This window comes from Ailuropoda melanoleuca, chromosome 20, assembly GCF_002007445.2.
Source record: "Ailuropoda melanoleuca isolate Jingjing chromosome 20, ASM200744v2, whole genome shotgun sequence".
Classification (NCBI taxonomy): domain Eukaryota; kingdom Metazoa; phylum Chordata; class Mammalia; order Carnivora; family Ursidae; genus Ailuropoda; species Ailuropoda melanoleuca.
Genome location: NC_048237.1, coordinates 20,096,883 through 20,112,323, shown reverse-complemented (window position 1 = coordinate 20,112,323; position 15,441 = coordinate 20,096,883). Strand labels below are relative to the sequence as shown.

The window sequence follows — 15,441 nt, the reverse complement described above, 5'->3', positions numbered from 1 at the left end:
AGCATACTATTGCTGCTTCAAAGAAAACTCTGTCAGTGATTTTGGCAAGGCTTTGCAATATTCTAAGCCAGCTTGCAAAGCCTCAAACACTTATACACGTCTGCACTCAGGCAGCTTTAACTTAGATCCCTAAACTTGTTTCCGACTACGTCTCCTCTCTGTCAGAGTACATTTGGTCAAAACCAAATCTCTGGCCGACTCTCCTAGGCTGTCCTTTGTCACTCTCCTAGGGATATCCAGGTGCTTTAATGGCTGCTTAGCCACACAGAATTTTAGGAAATGTGTTCTCCGCATCCCCAGGTTTTTTTCTAGCACTGTCTTTCCTTTCCTCCTGTTTTTGTGAGCCTATTTGATAATACCTACTTTCCAAAACCAAACATGTAATCTATTTTACAAGTAGTTTTATGGAGTTGGGACCTAAAGAATGATATGCTAATTTGGCTTCCTTTTGGGAAACATAAAGCAGCTTTTTTCAGGCGTAGTACACAGAACTAGGTAACATGGTAGCTTTTGTTCAAGCATAACTTTTGTAAATAAAAATGATACCTATGGCTGAAATAGATGTTGCAGATTAAACACTAAAGTAACATGTTGATTCTTTATATACTTTCTATTGTACAATAGTATATAACATTTCTGATAAAATTGTTCGTATAAAAAGCTATTTTTTTAAATTTAATGTTTAAGATAGAAAATATGAAGTCTAAATCAGGAGCAGTCAGATTGGAATACCTGTATACTTGTGTAATGTCCAATTTATTTTATTATTTTTTCTTTTAAAGATTTATTCATTTGAGAGAGAGACAGAGAACAGGGGGTGGGGCAGAGAGAGGGGGAACCTCAAGCAGACCCTGAGCTGAGAAAGGAGCCCGATGCAGGGATCGATCCCAGAACCCGGAGATCATGACCTGAGCCGAAATCAAGAGTTGGATGCTCTGCCGACTAAGCCACTCAGCGTCCCTATTTTATTCTTTATATCCGTTGTATTTGTTTTCTATTTTCTTAACAACTATATGCTATAAGAATGACAGAGTTTTGTTTGATATATTTATATGAATTCCTTATTAATATATTATTAGAGATATTTCTGTTCAAAAACAGAAGTATATTTGCCTGGGCTTAGTTTAATACCCTCAGAATGACTGTTCTGAATAATCACTTTTCTCAGATTTCCAAAAAGGAAAGAGGAAAATGGCTGTATATGGCTGAATGTGTAACTCCCAGGATTTCTCCCCTCAGGACTGCACTAACATCACCAATACGTTATCACTTGTATCAAACTTGCTAGAGACGCGAACTTAATTATTCCAACCACTAAAATAAATAACTGGATAATGTAACAGAGGGGCAATTATCCCTATAATGGTAATCTTTTTACAATATACAAATCTATAAAATTAATATGTTATATATCTTAAATTTACACAATGTTTTATGTCAAATATATTTCAATCAAATGGCATTTTTGAAAAAATAATAAAACATGGTACCTAGAGGCAGTGTGGTACAATGAAAAGAGCCTTAACTGGGTAATATTCTGGCTTTGGCTCTAACCAGTTGTATGACTTTAGCCAAATCACTTAAGGCTTCTAAACTTTAATTTTCTTATCTACAACATAACTTCAGTGCTATGTTACACAGAGTGATATAGAGGCATTACTGCAACAGCCAGCATGAGTTATGTTAGATTAATATGTAATAAATACTAGCATCCAATTCCTCTTGAATTATTTCACTTATTTATTGGCTTGCTATGTGTGCTGTTTTGCTAATATTAAACTATAGGCCAAATTTTTATCCCATTTTTGTGTGTTCATTTCACATACACACAAACACAAATAAAATGGCTATAGGGATTCTTCCTCTTTGTTATGACATCTGCCCAAGTGCTTATCTTCTGTTCATTGTTCTTTCTTTCTTACTTACCCTTAGAAAACAGCACTTACTTAGTTTTAAATTAGTAATTAATCAAATAAAAATATTTTAGTTTTAGCATCCATGTATTTTTAAAAATTATCAATGCTTAAATGTGTTAAATATTTGGGTGGAAAGAAGAGGGAGAAGTGTGACTTATTTTATACTGGACTTGAAGCATTTGAGATGTGGATTGATCTTTGAGACCTCTATTGTCAATATTTATCATAGATTATTATAAAGTAACACTTAATAGGTTGATAAAATGGAGAACACTTTTTGTACTAGAAAACCTGGCAGTAGAAAGCCATGGAAATTTGATACATTTATCAAAACAATAAGGATAGGCTTATACAGTCTGCTTTTAAAAAAAAAAAAAGATTTTATTTATTTATTTGACAGAGAGAGAGAGAGAGAAAGCCAGAGAGCACAAGCAGGGGAAACAGTGGAGAGAGCGGGAGAAGCAGGCTCTCTGCTGAGCAGGGAGCCCGGCCTGGCTCTATCCCAGGACCCTGGGATCATGACCTGAGCCAAAGGCAGCTGCTTAACTGACTGAGTCACCCAGGCACCCCCAGTCTGCTTTTTAAAGTGAATATTGGAGTATTTAAAAATGCTACTCTGGGGATGCCCGGGCTGCTCAGTTGGTTAAGCACCCAACTCTTGATTTCAGCTCAGGGCATGATCTCAGGGTCATGGGATCGAGCCCCACATTGGCCTCTGCACTCAAAGAATCTCTGCTTGAGATTCTCTCTCTCCCCCCCTGCCCCAACACACACACGTGCTCTTGCTCTCTCTCTCTAAAATGAATAAATCTTTTAAAAAAACACTACTCAATTCCTAACTTTTTAAGTTATACAATGTAAGTAGAAAAGCGTTGCCAAACTATCTGGATTTTAGAAATTTAAGATCAGATTTAACAAATCCTCTAAGAATAAGTTGATTTTAGCTAATTTGATCTGATAGAGAATCCAAAGGAGAACTTCTGTTCTCTTTAGCTCTGTACTAATGATGGCAGTGGCTTAAGGAATTATAAATGAACTTTGTTCAGATAATAGCCCTTGTGTGGACTGGCCTATTTAAAGCCTGGTTGAATAGCAGCTCTGTCTTTAGAATCATCATACCCAGTGTCTGAAAATGGGGAAGTTGATCCTAAACTAGAAACTATCTTATTAGGAATGTCTCCAAGTTAGGTTAAGAAGATATCCAGCAGTGCCAATTCTTGTGAAGCTACTTATTCTAAGCCCCTACGAATATATATATATATATATATATATATATGTATGTATTTTACACACACACACATATGTATATATGTGTGTGTCTGTGTACGTACACAAGCAAAGATTTTGTACAAAGAAAGCTACCACAGATAAAGTGGCTATATAGGTGACAGAATGACAGATTATATGTAGTGATTACAGAAAAATGATTAAATATCTAGAAAACATCAATAGCAGATGCAAAGTAGCAATAAAAAGACAGCAACCTCAATGTAAAAACGGGGAACAGATATACACAGAAAAACAAATGCCAAAGTCCCCCGAGTACATTAAGAGCTGCATAAACATACACTGAAAATACAAATTAAAGTGATATGTGATTTTACACCGATTAGTTGGGGACAAATCTAAAAGATGGAAGGTGCCAAGAATCAAGGAATATTGGCTGGCTGGTGGGAATGAAGAATGGCGCAGTCATTCTGGGGAGAAGTTAGGTGCTAATTAGTGAAACCAAGTTTGTACTTATACATGACCAGGGCAGACTCACTGATATTTTGAATATTAATAATAATATACTATTTTTGTCATGTTTTCTATCTATATTTTTTAACTATTCCTGAGGGTAAAGAAGGCGGATTTGTTCTTGAGAATATTTTTATTTCTGGCTTGTCTTACCTTTTGACTTTATGCCTTACTTACCTGGTCATTTGATAGCTATACATGTGTAATCCCGGACCACGTCTTATTTCAAACATATGTCCTTGCTCTGACCTTCTCTTTTTCACATGTCCTACAAGCAGAGAAGATAATCTGATTGTATATCTCTGTTCAGATATGACTCCCCATGTCCAGATATCTTCCTTCTTCTCAATAGTTACTGATCTGTGCCTAGTCTTTTTCCATCCACGGTTACAGCATTATTCATTAGAAAGAGAGAGGCTGTAATACATACATACATTTGAGAGGCTCAGAGCAGGGACGTCTAGCTGAAATCGTCCACGCAGAGGTAGAGCCTGCGAGCTCTAGGGCATGTCCACCAGCTGAGGCATCAATATTCATTCTATGAAGTGGAAACAAACACTGGAATAACTACAGGTAGCTTCAGGTTTTGTGAATACTGAATATTTAGAAAATTTTAGTTGTTGTTTTTAAAAAAACACAAAATTATAGGTACGAAATCACATGACATTAAAATATTCATTTAGATTGAGAAAAAATAACTCCAAAACAGAATTAAAGAAAAAAGTTAATAATTTACCACAAACTTGAAAATATCTCAAAAACTAGCATAATTTTTATAATAATTAATGTCCTGATATACCACTCAGACACGCTTTTCTCTAAAGATTTCGATGTACAATTTTTTTTTTTTAAGATCTTAATTAGGGGTGCCTGGGTGGCTTAGTCATTAAGCGTCTGCCTTCCGCTCGGGGCGTGACCCCAGCGTTCTGGGATGGAGCCCCACGTCAGGCTCCTCCACTATGAGCCTGCTTCTTCCTCTCCCACTCCCCCTGCTTGTGTTCCCTCTCTCACTGGCTGTCTCTCTCTGTCAAATAAATAAACAAAATCTTAAAAAAAAAAAATAAAGATCTTATTTATTTGAGAGAGGAAAGGGAGAGAGCACATGAGCAAGGGGAGAAGCAGGCTCCCCGCTGAGCAGGGAGACCGACGTAGGGCTCGATCCCAGAACCCCGGGATCATGACCTGAGCCAAAGGTAGACGCTTAACAGACTGAGCCACCCAGGTGCCCCTGGATGTACAATCTTTGATCACTTTTTCATATATTCTTGAGGGAGAGAACTTCCGGTTTGACCATGCTTTAAAGAGAGCCAAATCTTCTGCTTATAATTTTTCGCATGTGATTACTGAAACAATTTTCTAAAGACTAGCTTCTGGCTTTGCATATTTTAAGACATTTTTTTCTCATACATATTTAGGATTGGGTGTCAGAGAACTATTTTATATGTAGATATTTGTAAGATTTCTGGTCCTGTACTTGTCCTGACATCTAGTGCGTTGGCACATTGGGTGATAGGAATATTCGTGAAATTGCTTAATTGCATTAAAAAAGCAGCTATGAACCACATAAATATATCCCACAAAAGCCAAAACTCAATACCCCAGGCCATGCCAATGCCACACAAATGAAAGAAAACTAAATGAGAATAGAGTATAAAAGAGTAGTTTTAATCTTTTGCAATAAAAATATCTTACTTCCCCCAATTGTACAAAAACACAAAAAATGTGAATTCTTGTTAGTGCTTCTTACAGTGTAAGTGAAGGGTCCTAAAGCTTAAGTGTTATTAGCTTCACATTATTTTCTTTTTATTAAATACAAAATATAATATGCTTAGTGGTGCCTGGGAATGGGAAAAACAAAGACTTTTATAATAAAAAATTTAATTGACAGAAACTTTTGTGAGTAATTTTGACAAGACTGAGGTTATTGGTGTGTTTAATAATTGCAACATCTGTGGAAACAGGTATATAGAAATTTTACTGTAGTACAGAAGAACTAAATAGAATTTGGTAAGAGGGAACAATAAAATGCAGAGAGTGAGACAGGACTCTGAAGGCCTCATTTTGCTTTGACTTGATGTTTTGAATAAGACTGACTTGAGCCTATATAATTGCTAATCAAAGGAAAATAAGAGCTATCTAGAAGTTTAAAAATAAAGGCTAATTGATAGCCCAAGGTTACTGAGAATGTAGAAAAATTAAGGGGTGAAGTATAAGAGAAATGATCAGTTCAACTTTAAGAGAAGAAACGATTCAATTTTAAGTTAAAAGAATGAAAACAGGTTGAGTCTGATGTAGAAAGGATTTTTCATTATACTTATCAATGATTTTTTTACAATAGGAAAATTTTACCTTATGATCACAAAGGATATAAACTTCTAAAAGGCAAATATAAAGGATTGAACAGGGTATACCTCATTTACTAATCAATAATTTTAAAACTATTTAAGAAATATGTGAGTGCTTCAATTATACCCAAGCGCATTTTAAAATTAAATTTTAAAAAATTTAAGAAAATTTTGGGTTCACATGAAGTTGTGAAAAACAATAGAGAGATGTCCCATGTACCCTTTACCCAGTTTCCCCAATGGTAACAACTTAATAAACAATAGTATGATATCATGACCAGGATACTGACAGTCTAAATACAGAATAGTTTCATCAAAGCAAAGATCCCTCATGTTGCTCTTTATAGCCAAACTCACATTTCTCCTCTTAACTTTCTCTCCTCCTGGCAACTCCTGTCCCTAATCTCTGGAAATGACTGTATATTCTCCATTTACCATATACATTTTTTATTAGGGAGGATAAAACTTTATGACAGAAAGCACCATAAAATATTAGAATAGTTTCTATGAAATTCTCAAAATATTGGAAATCATTTAGAATCATTTAAGTGAATTCTTGACCACAGGCAGGAAGAGAAAATAAATGACCCCTTGAAATTCTACAAACTATCCTTTTTCATACCCTATATTATCTGCTCCAATGAACAAAGCAAGTTTATTTTTGTTACTGATCAAGGTAGTTGGGTACAAAGGATTGACAACCAGATTACAAATTTATCAACATTAATTTGTAGGGGCTAATAATATTTGCCCCAAAGCATTATGACAAGTTAAGGTAATTGTTTATTCATGAAGTATATGCCATGATTTATGAACAAATAAGTGATATTCACTTTTGGCTATGTAAAATATCTTTGTTTCATGACCCTTACATCTTGTACCTAGAAACAAGTCCATCAGCAGGCCTAGGAGACTGACTTCAGACCTCGGTGAATAGGCTCATTGCCAGCCCTTGTCTTGAACTGTTCCTCAAAAAAGAAAGAAATAAGTTGCTGTGGGTACTGTTAAAGCTATGGACCAGATACAAATGACTGAGTTCATATATTAAAAGCATTCCCTTGCTTTTGTTCTCAGAGAACATCACACTTACTGTAATTCTGCACATATTTTGAGGAAAACTATCTTTAGTATAAAGAAGATCAGAAGCAAAATGTATCTGGAAGCTTCCTGGTCACACAGAAATGAGAGGAGATTCTTACTTTTTTTCATTTTCTATTGATGCATAAATTATAGATGAATAATATATTTTTCTTTTTTGCTATATCACCCGCCTGGTTTGAAAGCTAATAATACCTTTGACATGTACAAAAAAACAAAATCCAAAATCCTGAAAATGAAAACAAAATCCAATGTTATCCTCTAAATCCTTCTATCTAGTCTTCAGTATTAATTTTAGGTACTCAGTCAGTGATACTACTCCATATGAGCTATTAGGGCGCAGTTTAAGAGCAATGGTTAAAATATCTCCTTTGCAATCATTCAGTTTTATGTCCCTTAAGTAGAAGGATGAAGTTTCCAGAGTATTTCTGCAAAGGCAACAGGAAATAAGGAAATGAGACCATGATTTTGTCTATCATGATTTGGACTTTTTAAAGAGGCAAAAGACCAGGAAAATATTAGAAAACTAAGTACTGAGCCAAGCTGATTTTGCTTTTTTTACTAGGATTTCTGGAATTATAAATTTCTAAATTTCAGATCTAACTGTGCTATCTGATTTGGAACGTAAAATGGAAATCTGTTCAGAATTGAACATTTATGTAAGTTTTTTAAAAATTGTGATATTGCTGTGTTTTCAATTTTTATGTCACTATGTTTGTTATTAACAAATGAAATGTGATTGTTGTTCATTGATCTTTTATTCTGTGAACGCATTAAACACATTAGTTCTAGGAGTTTTTGTTGTTTGGTTTTTAGCAGATCCCTTGGGATTTTCTTGGCAGATAATTATGCAATCTGTACACAGTGATGGTTTTATTTCTTCTTTTATAATCTATATGTATTTTCTTTTTCTTGCCTAATTGCAATAGCTAGCTTATTTAGTCTACGTTGAATGAAAGTCTTAAGAACAGATATTGCTTCTTTCTTGATCTTAAAGTGAAAACATTCAGTATTTTCCTCTGATATTCAGGTGACATTAGATGCTGTAAGTTTTTTTGTTTGTTTTAGATGCTCTTCATCAAATTTAGCTCATTTCCTTCTATTCCTAACTGCTGAGGTTTATTCTTGTTTTGTCGTTGTTGTTGTTTAACATCATGAATGAGTCTTGGACTTTGTTGAATGCCTTTTCTTTGCCAGTTAAGATGGTCATATGATTATTCCTCTTTAACAAATTGATATGGTCAATTACATTGATAGATTTTCAAATATTGAACCAAATCTGCAAACTTTGTGTAAATACCACTTGATCATGGGGTATAATTTTTTGTATACATTGATTTCAGTTCTATTTGTTTATATTTCAGAACATTTTTGCATTTTAATACATAAGAGATGTTAACCTGCAATTTTCTTTTTTTGTTTTTTTTCTTTTTGATTACAAGATAATATGGCTTTGTAATATGACTTTGGAAGTGTTCCTTCCTATTGAGTTTTTCTGGAAGAGTTTATGTAAATTGGTTTAAATTCTTCTTTAAATGTTTGGCTGACTTCTACAGTGGCAAAATTGGGATAATATTTTATTTACAAATTCAATTTATTGAATAGGTCTAGTACAACTCTGATTATCATTTTCATCTTGGATTTTGTTATTATGGGCTTTTGAGGACTTGTTTCAGATCTTCTATATATGCTGGATTTATGAATATAAACTTAATAATATTGCCTCATTTTTCACTTAATGGCTAAAGAATCTGTAATGATATCCTGTTTCACACTTAATATTGGTGATTTGTAACTTTATTTCTGTTAGTCTTGTCAGTGCTTTTTTTTTCAATTTTACCGATTATTTTTATTTTCATTTTATTTTTTTAAAGATTATTTTAGAGAGAGAGAGCGAGCATGGGGGCAAGAGGTAAAGGGAGAGAGAATCTCAAGCAGACTCCCTGCTGAGCAAAGAGCCCAATGGGTGGGCTTGATCTCAGGACACTGAGATCATAACCTTAGCCAAAATCAAGTCAGATGCTTAACCAACTGAACCACCCAGGTGCCCCACTGATTATATTTAAGGAACTTGATTTTTATTTTATTTTCTCTATTGCTTTCAAGCATTCAATGTTATTAATTTCTGCTCTTATTTTTTCTTCTGCTTTCATATACACATATTTTGCTCTCAGTTACCCAGTTTCCTGAAGTAGAAACTTAGGTGATTGATTTGAGACCTTTCTTCTTTTCTAATGGAAACATTTAATGGTAAAATTTCCCTCTCAGCACCGATTGAGTTGCATTCCATGTATTTCAATTAAAAAAGTTTTTTAGCTGTTCTTTTTGATAACTTTGCTACTGACAAATTATTTTCATTTTCTTTCATCTGAGAATGTCTTTATTTTCCCCTCCTACCTAAAAGATAATTTCCTCATATATGGAATTCATGTGTGACAATTCTTTTCTTTTAGCACAATTCTTTTCTACTTCCTTCTGTGTTCCATGGTTTCAAATGAGAAATATAGTAGGATTCTCATGCCAAATTGGGAAAGAGACATCTTCCCGTAGCCACTTGTCACTGGGCCTTCCCAACAATTCCTCTTGCTACTTTTGCCAGACTTGCCTGCGTTATAGGCTGAACTCTCATTTGATCTAGGGGAGAAAGGGAGCCTACCCGGGATGCCTACTATTGCTAAACTGGGCATCAGGAAAAGCCAGGCCCAGTTTACCTTCTTTGTCGGGTGGGGGTCACAAGACACTGCCACTGTGTTGTTCCTCTAATCCTAGAGTTTCAAACTGGTGCAAATTTCTCTTCTATCTTTTGGAATTCTCTTTTGGGCATCTCTTGAGTTGTTTTCAGGTTTTGTAGTTGTACTTGGTGGGAAGGAATAGGAAGAGATAAGTCTATACCATCTGGATTGAACCAAACATTGATAATACATTTTGATCTGAAATTATTTGCCATTGTAACAGTTATTGACATGATTTATTATATTTGATTTGAATTTTTACTTCTAATCCTCCCAGAATATATGATATATAAGGATAGAGGTTTTATTTATTTATTTTATTTTATTTATTTATTTTTGACAGAGAGAGAGAGAGAGACAGCCAGCAAGAGAAGGAACACAAGCAGGGGGAGTGAGAGAGGAAGACGCAGGCTCCCAGCGGAGCAGGGAGCCCAATGCGGGGCTCGATCGCAGGACCCTGAGATCGATCACGCCCTGAGCCGAAGGCAGACGCTTAACGACTGAGCCACCCAGGCACCCCAAAAGGCTTTATTTTTGTTCACTTGTCTGTTTCTATTTTCTTGAATGATACTAAGCATATAGAAAGCATATATTTGCTGTGAATAAAATATAAATTTAACATTTCGCAAAATTAATAAAAATCAAATGTACTATATACATAAATGCAAAGTGACTTTGCTTCTACATTATTCAATGAAACTACTGTTTCGGTAAAGTTCTTATTATGTAACCCAATACATGAAAAACAATAATAATAATAAGATTGTTACTTCATTCACTTTTCCAATTGAACAAGCAGAAATTTCATCTAGAGAATGATACTGATCTCAGATAAATGGACATCCTGAGGAATTTTTAAAGTTAAATTAATTGTTTATTAACCCACTTGCTTAAATGATACAAATTTGATATTTCTAGTTATATTTATCTTATTGTAGTATTATTATTGCTGCTGTTATCATTATTTTGAATATTTGGTATTGAAAGATAATTCTGGATGGAACGTGAATAAACCATAGGGCTTATTGCTCTTTTTTCGTGCAGCATGGCTTCCATACTATTTCAGGAAATACAATCAATTTTGTCATTATTATTCACCAAATGTGTGAGCCAAAGCTCATTCTTATACAATTAACATACATGTACATATACATATACACAAACACATACACATATATGATCAAGGAAATGAAAACATAAATTTTCTTTAAGATATACTTTTAAAATTTGTGTTAAGAGGAGAACACATAGTTACCAATTATTAGCAGTTTGTTCATAGTAACCAAAATATGGATGGTATGAGTTCTAGGCTGTCTGCTCAGAAATTTTCTCCTGACGCTATTTTAATTTATAGATTTATAGAAATAATTGGGAACTTTGAAATGATTTAGTCCCAACTTGTCATTGATAATAAAGGTAGAAAGGATAAATTATCTACCCATGGCAACTTAGCTTGTTAGTGACAGATCTAGAAGTTTATTCTCTTCATGACTCCCATAATACAATGAAGAGAAGCGTATTATTTATGACGAGGTCTTATTACCTGTATTTTCTAGACAACATTTTCAAAAGGAATTTCTGACTATCAAAGCCATATACTTTAAAGAAATAAATAGGAAAAAAAATTATGGCTTCCCTAACTTGGAGAGAGATATATAGAACCTACTGTCAGTAGGAAATGAAGTAAATATAGGTTAACTATTTGGCTCAGCAAAGTAGCTACACTTGATCCACTAAACAAATTATTTATTGAGTGATAACTATGTGTGAGACACATGCTATACTTTGAATATAAAGATAAAAAGATAATTTTGTGCTAAGAGGACCTGGAGACATCAAGGTGTTTTACCCCACAACTGTGGCTCTGTCAATGATGAGCTATGTGACTTTTGGTAAACATTTTCATGATTTATGGCCTCAATTTTCTCTTCTCTAAATGAGGATAATAATAGTTTTTATATCATAATATTGGTATGAATGGAAAATGTACAGAGATAATACACTTAGCACAGTACCAAGCAAAAGTAGCCATTCCAAATGTATTAACTATTAATCTTTCAGATTCCATTTATCTGACTTCAAATTTATGTCACTTTTTCCTCACTTGTTTCTAAGAGAAACTATACAAAAGCCATAGTTACTGAATAAATGCAAATGAGATTTGAAACTAGAGCTCAGCTACTCAATTTGCAAGGTTTCTTAAAAATAAGGATTATCATGTCAATATTTGTGTTTTCAACATTAAATAAAAAACCAATGGAACAACGTTAACGAGAAACCTTTCTTGTAACAAGGAAAAAGCACAGTTCAAATCACACATTTCATAAAAACATCTACATTGGAAATCTACTCCCTTTTTTAAGAAAATAATTTTTTAGTTACAACTATCCAGTGTTTCTTTGTTTAGACAAACCTCATAACCTAGAAAAATAATGTCTTTGAAAATCACAACTATATAAGGCAAAACAATTTTTGAAATCACACATGTGCACAAATATATGATATATATTTGATTTCTGAAGGATGATATTGCATTAAATATAGAAGCAGTCCCATGGAACAAATAGAAAAAATGGTGACTATTTGGAAGAAAAAAGATAAAGCGAGAATAATAAGGATGAAATGAAGAGAATGGAAATGACAAAAGAGTCGTTGAGGAGAGTATAATTTTAGCATTTCAATCAAGAGGAGTAGGTGCCCAAACAATTAATATGTTCACCTTAAACTACTGTCCCTTAATTTTTTATATTTTTACATAAGAAATGGATGGAATATGAATATAGGAGACAAAATGAGGCTGGAATTATATATATAATACCTATATTCAATTGTCATCATTCCTAAAAAGAACATTTAAAGAATACAAAAAAAATTTAGATAGCATTGACATTAAATTTACACACACACACATATATATGTTATACATATACACATTTTTTGTGTATGAGTACAAATCAGTTATTAAATAGGGCATAGGACATTGTAAGTAAAAAGTAAGTAAGTGTTCTTGCAGTAAGTATTCAGCACAGAAGTTTCCCTGATAGGACAGAACATCAAATAAGTGGATCATCTCTTAAGAGAATTTTTTAAATGATTAGATACTTAAAAGTTGCATAACAATGCCCAAGCCTACAAAAATTAAGATTTTGGAATAGAAGCATTTCATATACTTCATTTAATACCTAAGTAATGACCTAAAACTTTTCTATGACAATGAGAATTCAAACTCTTGGTTTGTTTTCTTATTATTTGACATCCAAAACATTTTCTGTCTGGGGCAAAGAGTTTAATTTACCTGTTGAAGGAATAGCTTCAAGTGAGATAATTCCCAGGTCCTAAAGCCAATGAGCTGAAACACTTACATGTGAGACCACAGATGGGGGGAACCAACAATCTGTCCTTCCACCTCACATACAAAAAATACCCTATTCACATGTCCAATAAACAACAACACTACAACAACTTCTAAGGGATTGTACAGGTCCCAGAGCAGAGGAAAAGATTTGAACTCCAACAGATACAGTGTCAAAACATGAGAAAAATAGAAATTAGACAAAATATGTTCCTTTTAACGTGGGTTTCTAAGTCTACTAAGTGATAGCTTGATTAATTTTTGATTTTTTTAAAGATACAAGTGTTATTTTTCTTTTATTTGAATTCCAGTTAGTTAACATAGTGTCATATTAGTTTCAGGTGTACAATGTAGTGATTCAACACTTCCATACATCACCTGGTGCTTATCACAAGTTCACTCCTTAATTCCCATTATTTGTTTAACTCATCTCCACAACCCGCGTCCCCTCTGGTAACCACCATTTTGTTCTCTATAGTTAATAGTCTGTTTCTTGGTTTGCCTCTCTCTCTTTCCCCCTTTGTCTGTTTCTGAAATTATCAAATTGTTAATTTGATTGTTGCAGTGCAGAAAACACTTCCATCTTAAAAGTGAAAGAAAAAAAAGGAGAGAAAGAAACAACCCCCCCCCTTTTTGAACCTGAAGAGCTAAATAAAATGAGTTGAGAAAGAAAGTTCAAATCTCAAAATCCCTATTCTTTGATCATTTTGACCTTGTTATTTGTCCCCCTTCTTTATTCCTTCTGAAAAAAATAAAACTAAACAAACAAAAAAAATCACTGGAAAATATTTGTGTAAGGGAGCAATTTTTCACAGAAAAAGTTGATAAAATGACATTTAAATATTTTGCATGGATTAATTTAATATTTTGGCTATTAGAATCGATAACTAAGAATATAAGTAGATAGAGAAGAGGATTTGAGATAATGAATTTTCAATCTTTATAGAATGAGTCAAAAGAAGAGATAATCCACAATTTATTCATTTTTTTCTATTCATTCATCAATTATTACTAAGTTCTTAAAATGTGTTTGTCAGTGAGGTGATACAAACTTTGGTTTCAGTTCTGATATGTAAGGAGCTTGAAAACAATCACTTTCATATTACAATTAACTCAAAATGGATAAAAGATTTGAATGTAAGGCCTGAAACCATAAAACTCCTTGAAGAAAACATAGTGTTTAAGCTCCTTGTCATTGATCTTGGCAATGACTTTTTGATTTGACATCAAAAAAAAAAAAAAAAAAAAAAAAACAAAAGTAAAAATAAACTATTGGGACTACATCAAATTAAAAAATGAAGGAAATAACAATATGAAAAGACAACCTATTGAATGGTTAAAATATTTGTAAATCATAAATCTGATAAAGAATTAATTTCCAAAATATAGAAATAACTCATAGAACTCAATAGCAAAAACAAAAACAAAACAACAAAACCAAAAACAATTTAAAAATGGCAGACGATGTAAATAGACATTTTTCCAAGGAAGACATACAGATAACCAAGAGACACATGAAAAGATATACAGCATCATTCAACATCAGAGAAATGCCAATCAAAATCACAATGGGATATCACCTCACATCTGTCAGAACAGCTATTATCAAGAAGAGAAAAGACAATAAGTGTTGGCGAAGGTATAGAGGAAACAATGCACTTGTGCACTATTGGTGGGAATGTAAATCACAGCAGCCACTGTGGAAAATAGTATGGAGTTCCCTCAAAAAATTAAAAATAGAAATATTATGTAACCCAGTAGTAATTCCACTATTGGGTATAACCCCCCCAAAAAATGAAACTACCAATTTTGAAAAGAAATGGGCACCTCTCTATTTATTGCAGCATTATTTACAATAGGCAACATGTAGAATCAACCCAAGTATCCAACCATGGATAAACGGATAACATTTGCATCACATATTGCAATACACAAAACACACAAAATGGAATACACAAACGCACAAGATGGAATATTATTCAACCATGAAAAATGAAATTTTGCCATTTGCAACAACACGGATGGATCTAGAATGTATTATGCTAATGAAATAAGTCAATCTGAGAAAGACAAATACCATATGTTTTCACTCATATGTGGAATTTAAGAAACAAAACAGATAAACATAGGGGGAAAAAGAAAAAAAAAGAGTGGCAAACCAGAAAACAGATTTTTAACTATAGAGAATAAACTGAGGGCTATTGGAGAGGAAGCAGGTGGGGGATGGGCTAAATGGATAATGAGTATTAAGGAGGACA

The 15,441-nt window shown here is 33.4% G+C and overlaps 1 long non-coding RNA gene across 1 annotated transcript in view; it reads left to right on the top strand.

The window, feature by feature from the left end:
* The window catches only part of LOC117797273, a 238,291-nt gene extending 228,069 nt beyond the window's left edge, over window positions 1–10,222 (top strand). The window contains exon 5 of the long non-coding RNA XR_004622219.1: window positions 10,175–10,222. This is a non-coding gene — a long non-coding RNA (uncharacterized LOC117797273). The remainder of the gene's footprint in view (window positions 1–10,174) is intronic.
* The last annotated feature ends 5,219 nt before the right edge of the window (window positions 10,223–15,441 follow it).